Raw genomic sequence first — 15,677 nt, 5'->3', positions numbered from 1 at the left:
CTCAGCCTCCCAAGTAGCTGGGACTACAGGCGCCCGCCACAACGCCTGGCCATTTTTTGGTTGCAGCCATCATTGTTGTTTGGGGGGCCCGGGCTGGGGATTCGAACCCGCCACCTTAGGTGTATGTGGCTGGCGCCTTAGCCGCTTGAGCCACAGGCACCGAGCCAGTCCCATGGCTTTAAATAGCATGTATATAAACAACATGTCTCAACCAACTTTATATTTCTAGCCCAGACCTCACTCCTAAAATCTAAACAACTTCATTTAGATATCTAATAGACATCCATACAAGATGTCTATAATGAATGAAAAAAATAATAAAATGATACCCCATACTTAATAATTCTACAATGTTGGACAATTAATTTCACAAAATTTTCCTAGAAAAAGTGCTACATACCTCATTGCAGAATATCATGAGGGTCACCTTAAAACTACTCCCCTTGGGAAGTGAGGCATCAATACCAGCACCTAGTCTACCCTTCAAAGCACTTACTCTAGGATGAGTTCATGGACTTAATTGTAAGACTCCATAAAGCAGCAGTTCTCAACCTGTGGGTCACGACTCACAGGAACTGTATTAAAGGGCATGGCATTAGGAAGGTTAAGAACAACTGCCATAAAATGACAGCTCTAATGGTCATTCCATAAAGAGTTCCAAAATCGCTTTGAAGGGTGGACCAGGTGCTAGCATCAGTGCATACCTTCCTAAGAAGAATAATTCAAAGGTGACCATAGCAATATTCAGCAATGAGATCTGTAGTACTTCTTCTAGGATGAGGTTGTGAACTTAATTGTTCGACCTCATATTCTGTAAGCATTCTCATCTCTCTGGATCAGCAGTTCTCAACCTGTGGGTCACAACCCACAGGAACTGTATTAAAGGGCCACAGCATTAGGAAGGTTGAGAACCACTGCTCTGGATGGAAACCCCGTTCTTCCAGATATTCAAGATAAAAGCCTTAGAGTCACCCTTGACTACTTTCTATCACATTTCCCTTCCAACCTGTCAATAAATTCTATTATCTCTATTTACAAAATATACCCCAAATCCAACTACTTCTCACCGTCCTACTACAACCCTGTTCAGTGCTGCCTCTAATAACCATATCCTTCCTAGATAATATGCCCCTCTCCTAGATTACTGCAAAAAGCTAACAGATCTTCCTGTTCCCTTTATTTGATTTTTTTTTTTTAAGAGATGGGGGTCTTGCTCTGTTATCCAGGATGGAAAAATGGAGGGATGAAATGCAATGGTCTGATAAAGGTCTTCCTGTTTCTAACCTTAGCTTCAGTATCTATTCTCAATATAGCCAGGATGACTACTGTTAATTTTCAAAAGCCGATAAAAGCTTTTTTTTTTTTTTTTTTTTTAAGATCTTGCTGTTACTCTGGCTAGAGTGCAGTGGCATCAGTGTAACTCAATGTAACCTCTAAACTCCTAAGCTCAACCGATCCTCTTACCTAAGTCTCCTGAATACCTGGGACTATAGGCATGTGCCACTACCCCAGCTAATTTTTTCTATTTATGGTAGAGACCATATCTCACTCTTGCTCAGGATGGTCTCAAACTGCTGATCTCAAGCAATTCTGCCTCAGCCTTCTAGGGTGCTAGGATTATAGGCATGACCACCAGCCCAGCCAAAAGCTTCTCATTTTAATAAAGTAAAAGCTATAAGATGAGGTATATATTAAACAGTATGATGTAAGCATTCCTAACTGTATTATGAAATCAGCACATTGTACCCCACAAATGCATTAATGTATACATGATCTAAGTGTTTATGATTTAATAAAAAAATTAAAAAATAAAGTAAAAGCCTGACTATGACCTACAAGACTCAATATGATGTGTGCTTCCCTTACTTCCAACTTTCTGACCTTATTTCCTCTATCTTCCTCCTCTTGAGGCACCTATCCTCTATTCCTCAAGGTAGAATGGGGTGGTACATGCCTTGTGAAGGTGGAAGGACTCAGCCAGGCATGGTGGCACAAGCTTATAGTCCCAGCCACTTGGAAGGCTGAGACAGGATAGCTTGAGCCCAGGAGTTTGAGGATGCAGTAAGTTATGATGATACCACTGCACTCTAGCCAGGGCAACAGAGCGAGACTATCTCAAAAGAAAAACAAAAGCAAACTGAAAAAACCAAACAAAAACAAAAAAACCTAGCATGTTCTGCCCTCAGAACCTTTGTTCTATTTCTTCTCTTGACAACATATTAAAACATCTTCTAGGCTCGGCACCTGTGGCTCAAGCGGCTAAGGAGCCAGCCACATACACCTAAGGTGGCAGGTTCAAATCCAGCCTGGGCCCGCCAACCAACAATAATGGCTGCAACCAAAAAATAGCCGGGCGTTGTGGTGGGCACCTGTGGTCCCAGCTACTTGGGAGGCTGAGGCAGGAGACTCGCTTGAGCCCAGGAGTTGGAGGTTGCTGTGAGCAGTGAAGGCATGGCACTCTACCCAGGGGGACAGCTTGAGGCTCTGTCTCCAAAAAAACAAACAAACAAAAAAAACAACCTCTTCTACCCGCCCTGGTCACTTTTTTTCTTCTACAGAATACATCATCTTCTAACATACCAAGTAATCTACTCAATAATCAATTATGTTTATTGCTTTTGTCTGCCTAAGCTAAAATATAAACTCCATGTGAGCAGGGAATTTTATTTTGTTCACTGATGGAACCTGGGAGCCCAAAACAGTGTCTAAGATATAGCAAAACACTTAAAAATCTGTTCAGTGAAATTAAGAAACAAATAGCTATTAAATTATATTAAATGAACAACCCAAACATAATCACAGAAGAGTTAATCTCCACATGGAAACAAAACAGCTCTACATAACAAAAAATTTTATAACAAAGTCAAAACACCTGGGCTGAATTCCTAACTAAAATAGTTACTATATGCCATGATTTATTTAACTTCTGTAGGTCACAGTTTTCTTAGAAAAGTAGAATTAACACCACCTCTACTTCACAAAGTTGCTGTAAAGACTGAATGGTTAGATATGTGAAAAATGCTGAGTAAATGTTTTTGTTATTTATGGTAATATTTGAATTAAACTAAGCATATTCTTAAAATAAAAATATTTTCTTAAGTGTTTAGGGACCTAGTAAAATATCAGAAGTATTTCGGGTGGGAAAGGTAAAGAATAAAAGCAAACTAAATTTACTTTGCACTTCCTATTTGCAGATACATAAAAGAAGTGTACAAATACAACATAGCAAACAAAGTATCTGGAAACTGTCTTGAGTTTTTATACAAATTTAGGCCTTCATTTAAAAAAATTTAATACAAAACAATTCTGAATGTCTTAAGTCTGCCAAAATGAAATAAAATAATAATTCCTACTATGATGAACTCTATAAAATCTATTTTATTCTTTGACCTAGTACATAAAAATGCTCAAAGGTAAATTTGTCCTCAACTATAGTGACTTAAGTTCATTCTTCTGACATAGTATATATTTGTTTCCTTCACATTCTTTGTTTAAATTGTACCACTTCAGGTATTTTATAACTTACATCTATTCATTCATTTATAAAACATCTATTTTTAAATCCATACTTTATTACAGGGGTGTTGAACTTTTTGGATTCTGTGGGCCACACATTAAATAAACACTAACAAAAGCTGATGACCAAAATAAAGCACAATTTTCAGATAAGAAAATGGTCTTCACAAAATAATCCTAATTGTGTAGCAGCCCATTAAGAGACTCTTTCAATTGTTAAGCAGGGGCGGCGCCTGTGGTTCAAAGGAGTAGGGCGCCAGCCCCATATACCAGAGGTAGAGGGTTCAAACCCAGCCCCAGACATAAACTGCAAAAAACCCCCAAAAACAGCAACAACAAAAAACACAAAAAAAATTGTTAAGCAGATCCCAAGTTTGCAATCACTAACATAGAAAATATACAGATCTAAGTAATAAAACATCTCTGAGGGTTTTAAAATTATTTTATTATAAAAGTAAAAGGGCTTGGCACTCATAGCTCAGTGAGCAGGACACCAGCCACATACACTAGAGCTGGAAGATTCCAGTCCACCCAGGCTAGCTAAACAACAATGACAACTGTACCCCCAAAATAGCCTGGCATTGTGACAGATGCCTGTAGTCCCTGCTTCTTTGGGAGGCTGAGGCAAGAGAATTGAATCACTTAAGCCCAAGAGTTTGTCGTTGCTGTGAGCTGTGACGGCACAGCACTCTACCCAGGACAACGTAGTGAGATTCTGTCTCAAAAAAAAAAAAGTAAAAGAAAAATGGGCAATATAAAACTAATGGGATATTTGACATTGTATATGAGAAACTAGTGCACCAATATAGAGTTGCAATTCTCAACTCAATTGAGTTCTTAAGGTGCTCATCAGATATTTTGGTTCTAATTTTATTCTTAATGTGCTTCATTCTTGAAAATAGATGCTCATAAATGTATGTGCTACCAAAAAGCAATGATGTAAAAAAAAATTATGAAGAGAGCATAGTACCTATATATATACAGTAAAGAGACATAATCCAAGTTTTCTTCAAGATGAATGTCAGACTGCAGCTCTATGCATTCCATTTGAAAATTGGCAGGTGAACATATTTATGTTGACTGAAAATGGGGTCATAAATGTACAAAAATATTATTTTCCCGGAAATCTTGACACCTGTTTTCAAATTCTTGTATCAAATAGAAAAGCAAGGCCATATATTTTTCGCTGTTCACAGGACTATGTTTAGCCAAGGTGATGAAATGCATAAAACTGTTCACCTTACTTTGAATTTGCCATAATTTCAGTTTCATTTGGAATGCTGTTATGGTTTGAAACATTGTATTGACAAGTTGGTTTTCATCTTGAAGGGGCATGTTTAATTCATTTAAATGAGTGGTTAAATCCACTAAAAATGCTAAATCTGTAAGCCAGTTTTCATCAAGCTCTGGCACAAATTTGGTTTTTAATATCATGAACAATTTGATAACATGTCACAAATTATAAAATCTTTTCAACATTTGGCCTTAACTATCTTACTTCTGAAAAGTAAATGATGTCATCATAGTCAGCATCAATACTTTTAAGGAATTCCTAGAATGAATCAACTTTGGGCCTTATGAAATTTGCAGTCTTGATGACAATTTGCATGATGTTATCAATTTTTAACTTTTGTGCATAAATTTTCTTGATGCATCATGCAATGATACTTCATCAAACCTGAGTTTTGGGCAACAACTGCATCGTCGTCTATTAATTTTATAAGTCTCTCTCTTTTATTGCTGGGGTGCCATCAGTAACTATATCAGATATGTTGACAATGAACAAAGAAAATGGCTTTAAGATATTTTTCACTGCTTTGTATAAATCTCTTAATTTGGTTGTCTCTTTTAATGGCAGTAACATTATATTCATCATCAATACCTCTAATAAAAATGGAAAGTTGAGCTATATTTGTAGCATGTGTCATGCATTGCCAAAGAATAATATTTAAAATTAACAGCTTAACTCTCCAAACTTCTTTCCATAGATTTTCTAATTTCTTTAATTCACCTAGCAATTTTAGAAATATCTCTCCTTTTTCTTTCTTTTTAGGGGTAAATTATATCTGCCACACATTGGTTAATGAACTCACCATCACTAAGTAAATGTTTTTGATTTTTTTGCTATTAAATATGCTACCACATAACTAGCTTTTACGATGGCATCTGTTGTAATTGTAACTTAAAAAAAAATGTTTGCTGAACAGATAAGACTTTTTTTCAGTTCTTCTACTTTGTCCTTATGACACAATCCTTCATACCCATCAGCACCTTTTTGCATATAATGCATTTTGATATGGCAGCACTTTTTTGCATATAATGCATTTCAAAATTATGGTCTTTGAAAACTTGCACAAATTCCCTACAAATCATACAGAGTGCCTTACTATTTGCCTTGACAAAAAAGTAGTCATCTGTCCACTTTTCTTTGAACAACCTTCATTTGTAATTTTTTTTTTTGAGTTGTTTTCTTTTGAGATGTTGCAGAAGCCATGCTGGGATTAAAAAATAATAAAGAATCATATTTACTTTTATTATAAAAATTAATTGACAGGAAAATAGAAAGCAAGGTTTGGTAACTATATTAGCTTCCCACATCTCAGCTGCTAATGCAGGGCGAGGCAGAGGGCCAACCATAAAGAGCACCATGAGATGGACAGGGAACTAGTGAGGTGCAGGAGTGCCCTTAATAAGTGTTTACATCACTTCTAAATAACAATAAACACCTAATGTTGCAATGGTAGGTTGAAATATTATTGATAATTACTGCCTTATCAAGTCACCACAAGTATATGTAATGTTACAGTATCAATCTGATTGCCTGCACTTGGCAGATAACACACTAGACGCCACACACCACCATAAAACTGAAGCCATGTATGAGTACAAACAGTGAAGATGAGCTCAGCACCTGTGGCTCAAGCAGCTAAGATGCCAGCCAGATACACCTAAGGTGGCGAGTTGGAATCCAGCTCGGCCCGCCAAATAACAATGACAGCTGCAACCAAAAAAAAAAAAAATAGCCGGGCGTTGTGGCGGGTACCTGTGGTCCCAGCTACTTGGGAGGTTGAGGCAGGAGACTCGCTTGAGCCCAGGAGTGGGAGGTTGCTGTGAGCTGTGATGCTACAGCACTCTAACCAGGGGGACAGCTTGAGGTTCTGCCTCAAAAAAAAAAAAAAAACTGTGAGGATGGAGGATGTACGTATGTTTAACTTATGTGTCAATGCAACATGACATTGTTATCTACCAAGTTCATGCTTGAGAACCACACAATCAAGTTCCACCAAAAAATATCATGTTTTAGGTAAGCATATGATTTTGCCTTGGGCACATTCATAGCCATCCTGGGCTGCATGCAGCCTACAGGTACACCCCTGGTTTATGACATCGCAAACAAAGAGCAGTACAACTAATCAAAGCATGCACCTAAACTATCTACACAGTTTTGGCATCTTGGAAGGCAGCTATGCTCACCACTATACAACCAACGCAGTTTTGGCACCTTAATGGTAGTTTGCTTATGCCAGCAGCAAAGAAGCCTGAAGAATGAGTGGTGATAAAATCGAAAAAGGCATTTTCCACAGCTTATTGAGAACTGAATATTTTTCCTTGCAAAAAACAGTCCAAAGCCTGGAAGAAGTGGCAGTCAGTGGTGCAAGGTCTGGTGACAAGAGAGTTTCCAAGTCCAGCTTTTATAGTTTGAGCAGCATTGTTTGTGTGACATGTGCTCAAACACTGTCTTGCAAAAGGACAGGCCTGTCTCTATTGACCAATCTTGCCTGTTTAATCACAAGCATCCTCATCATTTGATCTGACTGGTTGCAGTAGACATCACCATTATCAATATTGACCAGGTTTCATGACGCTATAATAGATAATACCATACTGGAAACCAAACAGACAACATTAGCTTTTATGGATGAATATTCAGTTTTGGACTGTGTTTCAGCACTTCATCTTTATCCACACATTGTGCCCAATGCTCATGATTGTCAAAAAGAATCCATTTTTCATGACCCATAACAATACAGTCTAGAAATGGTTTATGTCACCACAGCAAAGAAAGGCAAGCTTTGGCTCAGTGCCTGTAGCTCAGTGGCTAGGGCATCAGACACATATACCCAGGCTGGTGGGTTTGAACCCAGCCAGGGCCTGCCAAACAACAATGACAACTACAACAAAAAAATAGCAAGGCATTGTGGCGGGTGCCAGGAGTCATACCTACTTGGGAGGCTGAGGCAAGAGAATCACTTAGCCCAAGAGTTTGAGGTTGTTGTGAGCTGTGACACCACAGCGCTCTACGCAAGGTGACATAGTGAGACTCTATCTCAAAAAAAATAAATAAAATAAAAAACAAAGGCAAGCTTTGAGATCATGTCTCTTCTGATGCTCGATTAATTCATATAGAACTCATCTACTCAGCTTCTTTATCTTGCTGATTTGGTTCAAATAGTCCAATATTGTTCAAATGGTAACATCAAACTTCACTAATTCATGAATAGGTTAAGATGGATTCACTTCCACCACAGCTTTCAGCTCCTCATTATCTACCTTGGTCTCAGGTCCTTCACATAGCTCATTTTCAAGATTAAAATCACCAGAACTAAATTTCTCAAACCACTGACATACTATGTATTCATTTAGCCACATCCTTCCTAAACCATTGATATTTCAAGCTGATATTCAAACCGTTGATATTCTGCACTACGTTGTTGGTTCCACAACAGAATTCCTATTCAAAAATAACATGAATTTTTGAGTTATGCACTGTTTCATAAAAAATGCTCTAAAAAATGTTTGAAAGATAACACAAGCCAAAACATGCATTTAAAAGAATGAGAATACATCTTTGCAATAAAAATAAAATAAGAAAGGTCAAAGTCAAATACCAGAGACATCAACTGTAAAGCTTTTAATACTTAAGGAAATTGGGCATTTCATACTTAATAACCTTTTATTTTAAATACAGAAGGTAAATAAAATCATTAGTCACCCAGAATATAAAAGAAATATGATGTAACTTTAAAAGCCTTAACATTACATTGCACAAGATATTATTCTGATTTAAAAAGCTTGTTATACAAACGGACCTCAAAGACATTACCACATTCTGTAGTTACTACTCCCTCCTCAATACCCAATAGCCTACTATATCATAGTAAGACAAGTAAATTAAGAGGCAGGAAAGTCCAAAATCTGGGTGATTTTCTACATGATAATACTATGCTAGTTGTCAATGTATATCAACAATTTATTGCTAGAAAAATGCCCCTTTTAAGAACAGTGTAAATTTATTCTGAAAATTAATCACAAAGTTGCAAAACAACTAAAATCCCTACAACTTGATAACTTAAATTAACTTCATACAGAGAAAGATTAAAGTATAGATCACAAATATTAAGAACAACGATTTTCCTCAGATAATACTGAGAACTACTATGGTAAAACTGTGATGTGCTCTGCCAAAAACATGCTAATAATGCCAATAATTTATGTACTTATACATATTAGTTTTATATAATTAAAATGTTTCAAGTATTTTACATTCTTTAAAAAGTCAACATTTGTATAACAGCAAAATTTATCTTTTGCAACGTAGTGCAAAAGATAAATTAGAAATAGGCTAAATATCAATTGGTAACCAGTTAAATAAATCACATATTCATACTATAGAACAGATTGTTATGCAGCCACTAAAATAGATTTTTTTTTTTTTGGGACAGAGTCCCACTACCATGTTTCCCCAAAAATAAGAGACTGTCTTCTATTTATTTTTTCTCAAGAAGACACACTAGGGCTTATTTTCAGGGGATTTTTTTTTCTTTTTTTGCAGTTTTTGGCAGGGGCTAGGTTTGAACCCACCACCTCCCACACATGGGGCCGGTGCCCTAGTCCTTTGGGCCACAGGCACCACCTGGGATGTCTTATTTTTATTAAGTATAATACAACAATCTACATTTATTTAAATATAGTTAAGTCATCTTCTTCTGGAACCTGACCAAGGGGGAGCCGACCTTGGTGGGGCTGGCACTGGTAATGCATGAACTCCTTTCCCCTAGCCATTCGCACGTGCGCAATAGGATGTCTGCAACCACAGTTACCACACGCACACCTGCACAACTGCAGATGGCTCGGAGAAAGGAGCTGTGGCAGATAAGAGGTATTCCAGTCTTCCTTACTGCTCCGCACCAAAATGCAAGGCATGGCTATGCAGATAATAAGACTATCACTAGGTCTTATTATTGGGATAGGGCTTATATTTAACAAATGCATAGAAATCTTGCCAGGGCTTATTTGGGGGGTATGTCTTATTTTCAGGGAAACATGGTATGTGGCCCACGGTAGAATGATGTGGTGTCACAGTTCACAGCAACCTCAAACTTCTTGGGCTTAAGTGATTCTCCTGCCTCAGCCTCTCAAGTAGCTGGGACTACAGGTGCCTGCAACAACACCTGGCTATTTTTTTGTTGCAGTGGTCACTGTTGTTTAGCTGGCCCGGGCTGGGTTTGAATCCGCCACCCTCGGTGTATATGTCTGGCATCGTAACCATTGTGCTATGGGTGCCAATTCTAAAATAGGTTAATGACTGAAATGGAAAGAATCCAAGGACATTTTTTAAGTTGCAGAAAATGTACAGTAATATATTATATCTGCAAACAAAAACAAACTATATATTCTAGAGGTATTCCTTATGGATAAATGCAGAAAAAGTATATATCCCAAACTGGTAACAGTAGTTAGTTACCTTTGTGAAGTAGAGGATCTATATACTAAAGAAAGTGGTCAGAGACAACTTTTGTTATGTATTGCCTGTACTTTTAAAGATAAATAAGTATCATTGATGACTTGAAAAATTTTTAAAATGGGCAAAAAACAACATAAAAAGAGAGACTACAAGGTCTCATCCTCCAGTCCCTAAGCTCCAGACTCTTAGTTCTAATATTTACAACTACATACATGGTTAAATGACTAAATCTAAATCTAATCTCTATTAAGGGTCACTGTGGAGACCTAAGTTTTCAACACAGTTGGATAGAGACACAACTGCTGCATGATAATCATATACCTATTTTGACTTTGTGAAATACTAACAGGCGGTCTTCCAAACTGCCAGTACCACTTTTCATTCCCATCAGGATTGAAGGAGAATTCTTTTTGCTCTATATCCTCACCAGCATTTAGCAATGCCCTTCACTTGGGTTGAATTTAGACATTCTAACAGGTGTACAGTTATATTTCATTAGTTTTAACTTGCAATTACTTAATGACAAAATCGAGCATCCTTATATACGCTTATCTGCCATCTACAATGTTGTTTATGTTTCTGCTAAGAGCTTTTGCCCACTTTTTAAATGGGTTGTTTTATTATTGTTCTGTTTCAAAATAACTCTTTATATATTTTAGGTACAAGTCTTTTATCAGATATATTTCGCAAATATATTCTCACAGCCTATAATTTCTCTTTTCATTCACTTAACAGTGCCTTTCATAGACTATAAGATTTAATTTTAATCAAGTCTAACTTACTGATATTTTTCTTTCATAGGTTGTGTTTTTAGTATTGTATCTAAAAACTCATCACCATCTCTTCAACAAATGGTGCTCTGAAAACTATATTCCCTACATAAAAGAATGAAGTGATATCCCTATCTCATACCACATACAAAAACAAATTAAAAATGGATCAGAGAAGGAGCAAAATAGACATTACTTACAAAGAATCGGGGTTGTGTGTTTTGACCTATCTGATAGCTCCCGATGTATTGGTTCAAGGGCTTGCCTCTGTTTCCTCTACCTTAGACCTTACTCAGAGATGAGGCACCTTTTCATGCAGTGTTTGTCAAAAGCATTTAAAGGCATATGTATTAAACACTGCCACCTGGGGCAAGGGTAACAGGTTCAACACACACACAAAAAAAAAACCCTGAAGGCTCAGCACCTGTGGCTCAAGTGGCTAAGGCGCCAGCCACATACACCTGAGCTGGCAGGTTCGAATCCAGCCTGGGCCTGGGCCTGCCAAACAACGATGGCTGCAACCAAATAATATCCGGGCATTGTGGCAGGCACCTGTAGTCTCAGCTACTTGGAGTGGAGGCAGGAGAATCGCTAGAGCCCAGGAGTTGGAGGTTGCTGTGAGCTGTGATGCCACAGCACTCTACCCAGGACAACAGCTTGAGGATGTCTCAAAAAAAAAAAAAAAAACTGAGACAACTGGATTGGCGCCAGTCAATGGTGCTGGGGTCATCTAAACAACAATGACAACTGCAATGAAAAAACAGCCAGGCGTTGTGGCAGGTGCCTACAATCCCAGCTACTTGGGATGCTGAGGCAAGAGAATTTCTTAAGCCCAAGAGTTTGAGGTTGCTGTGAGCTATGACGCCATAGTATTCTACCAAAAAAAAAAAAAAAAACTGAGAAGTCTGAGAAGGAAACACACAAGGGAATAAGAGTGTATGGGTATGACAGACAGACAGACAGACAAGGTTTCACTCTGTTGCCCAGACTGGAGTGTAGTGACATGGTCACAGCTCACCACAACCTCCACCTCCCAGGTCTCAAGTGATCCCTCTGGCTCAGCCTGCCTAGTAGTTAGGACTACAGGCACATGCCACCATGCTCAGCTAATATTTTTACTTTGTAGAGATAGGGTCTTGCTGTGATGTCCAAGCTGGTATTCGACTTCTGACTTCAAACAATCCTCCCTCAGCCTCCCAAAGTGCTGGGATTACAGGCATAAATCACCAGGTCCTGACTGAATAGAGCTTTGAAAAACTCCCTGGTACTGTGGGAAAGCTAGAAGGCCATGCACATGCTCGGGGCTATATGCTTGCTCAGAAAAGACTTGAAAAAACGGTAAGCCCTTAACTCTGATTTAACTTCAGTCTCCATACATACAGGAAGTGCTTAGCCACAGTTTTAAACTGCCTGGCTAAGCACTGGAGTGCCCCAACAAAGAGCCAAACCAGTAAATACTGGGAAAGTTTTTTGGGGGGAAGGAGGATTGCGTAAGTTTAAGGAAACCTATCAAATCACTAGCTGACTACTAAACCAACAGAACAAAGATACAGACTGCACCAAATTATTTTAGAAAAGTCACTAAATAAACAAAAACAACAACAATTGTAGTAAGCAGCAACAACCACCCACTGAGTTGAAAGAAGAATCTGATTTCAGGAGTCGTCACATTATAACATTCAAAAAGTCCAGTTTTCAGTTGGGGCACAGTGGTTTACACCTGTAATCCTAGCACTCTGGGAGGCCAAAGTGGGAAAAATCACTTGAGCTCAGGAGTTGGACACCAGTATGAACAAGAAAGATACTCATAGAAAAATTAGCCAGGTGCCATGGCAGGAGCCTGTAGTTGCATCTACTTAGAAGGCTGAGGCAGGGGGATCCTTTGAGCCGAGGAGTTTGAGATTAGTGTGCACTATGATCATGACTCAGCACTCTACTAGCCTGGGCAACAGAGCGAGACAACTAAGTGGCATACAACCTGGGATGCAATGATGGCTCAATATATGAAAATCACTCAGTGTGATAGAATGTATTAACAGAATGACAGATAGCAATCCCATGATAATCTCACTAGGCATAGAAAAAGTGATAAAAGGCACCCCGTGGGATAAAAATTCTCAACAAACTAGGAATAGAAGGAAATTACCTCAATGTATGAAAAGCCCACAGCTAACATTGTAACATTTAGAAGCTAAAAGCTTAGGCCAGGCATAGTGGCTCACACCTATAATCCCAGCATTTGGGAGGTTGAGACAGGTGGAATGCCTGAGCTCACAGGTTTAAGACCAGCCTGAGCAAGAGTGAGACCTCGTCTCTAAAAACAGCTGGGTGTTGTGGTGGGCACCTGTAGTCCCAGCCACTTGGGAGGCTGAGTGTTATTGTTCCCCAGAGCCCTCTGTTCCTTGACGCAGAGAAAGGAAATCCCAGACGGAATGATTGGTCTGAAGGAAGGGTGAGCTCAATCTGGCACAGCAACCCCGCTCATCTTTACTGATTATCTTATATACCCTAAAACATTCAGTAAGAATTCAATACAGTCAAAAAGAAGTGAAGTAAGATCAGGAAACTGCCATTAAGATTCCAATTCAGTACGATTGCTGCTGAACATATATACAATTGATTTTGTTTGGGGTTAAAACAGAAGGGAACCAGGTTGTCTGCTCTGTTAGCCCATTTCCCTAAACCGAAACAAGTGATTATAATGTTAAGGAGGGGAGAGGAGCAGAGCACAATAGCCCAATGACTTGACAGGTGTTCCAGCTTCCAGCTGTGACCCAGGCCTGGCTCTCTGGTTTATTCTTTAGTGAGAACGGTTCTGCATTTCTGAAGACCCAGGCAAAGTCCTCAGAGAAAAAGAATTCCATCTCAGAGCTATTTCCCGTGGGGAGCACATGAAGCTAAACTGCCATGTCTGAGCATGGGGTGCTGTACCCCTACAGCTGAGGCAAGAGAATCACTTAAGCCCAGGAGTTTGAAGTTGCTGTGATCTGTGATGGCACAGCACTCTACCAAATGTGACAAGTGAGATTCTGTCTCAAAAAAAAGAAAGAAAGAAAAGAAACTGAAAGCTTTTTCTCTAACAAAAGAAACAAGACGAAGATGCCCACTCTTGCCACTTCTTCTTAACTCAGTATGAGAAAGCCTCGCCAGAGCAATTAGGCAAGAAAAAGAACTTAAAAGGCATTCAAAGGGAAAAAGTAGTAGTAAAATTATTTCTGTTAGTAAAGGACTATAGACTCCACTAAAAATGTTAGAACTAGTTAATGAATTTAGTAAAGTTGCAGGCTACAAAATCAGTAGCATTTCCATACACTAAAAATAAACTATTTGAAAAAGAAATTAAGAAAACAATCTTCTTTAAGATAGCATGAAAAAGAATAAAATACTTGGGAATAAAATCCCAAGGTGGTAAAAGATTTATACACTAAACACTATAAAACACTGATGAAGGCCAGGCGAAGCAGCTCATCCCTATAATCACAGCACTTCTGAGAGGCTAACATGGATGGATTACTTGAGCTCAGGAGTTTGGAACAGCCTGAGCAAGAGCCAGACCCTGTCTCTACTATAAATACAAAAACTGAGGCACAGGAAAATCACCTGAGCCCAGGAGTCTGAAGGAAACTCTGTCTCAAAACAGTAACAATGGCTCAGTGCCTGTGGCTCAGGTGGCTCAGGCGCCAGCCATATACACCTGAGCTGGCGGGTTTGAATCTAGCTGGGGCCACCAAACATAAATGATGGCTGCAACCAAAAAATAGTCAGGCATTGTGGCGGGCGCCTGTAGTCTCAGCTACTTGGGAGGCGGAGGCAGGAGACTCCCTTGAGCCCAGGAGTTGGGAGGTTGCTGTGAGCTGTGATACCATGCATTCTACCCAGGGCGACATCTTGAGGCTCTGTATCAGAAAAAAACCAAACAACAACAACAACAACAAAACACCAATGAAGGAAATTTAAAAAGATACAAAGATATAGAAAGAAATCTGACTCATGGGTTACAAAATAATATACATATATATTTTTGTTTGGCAGTTTTTGGCTGGGGCTGGGTTTGAACCTGCCACCTCTGGCATATGGGGCCAATGCTCTACTCCTTTGAGCCACAGGCACTACCCAAAATAATATTTTTTAAATAACATTATTCAAGGCAATCTAAAAATTCAGTGCAATCCCTACTTAATCCCAATAGTCTTTTTTAAATAACAGAAATAGAAAAACAGGCCAGGCACAATGACTTGTGCTTATAAGCCTAACACTCATTACAGGTGAGTAGACTGAAAGATGCTAGTTACAAAGGTGGGTGGATTGAGGCGGGTGGATTGCCTAAACTCACAGGTTCGAGACCAGCCTGAGCAAGAGTGAGACCCCTATCTCTAAAAATAGCCACACATTGTGCTGGGCACCTGTAGTCCCACCTCACTCATTACAGGCGAGCAGATTGAAAGATGTTAATTACAAAATACTGTATTGTTATCATTCCATTTATATGAAATGTCCAGAACAGGCAAATGTATAGACATAGTAAGTAGATTATTGTTGGCTTAGGACCGAGAGGATGGAGGAATGGAGATGACTGCTAAGGGACACTGGATTTTCTGGGGGAAGGTAATGTTTCAAAATTGATTGTGGTGACTAATGCACAACTC

The sequence above is a fragment of the Otolemur garnettii genome, unplaced genomic scaffold (genome assembly GCF_000181295.1).
Source record: "Otolemur garnettii isolate 467f Iridium unplaced genomic scaffold, OtoGar3 scaffold00025, whole genome shotgun sequence".
Taxonomy (NCBI): domain Eukaryota; kingdom Metazoa; phylum Chordata; class Mammalia; order Primates; family Galagidae; genus Otolemur; species Otolemur garnettii.
The sequence above is the reverse complement of the archived record's forward strand: the minus strand, read 5'-3'. Positions refer to the sequence as shown.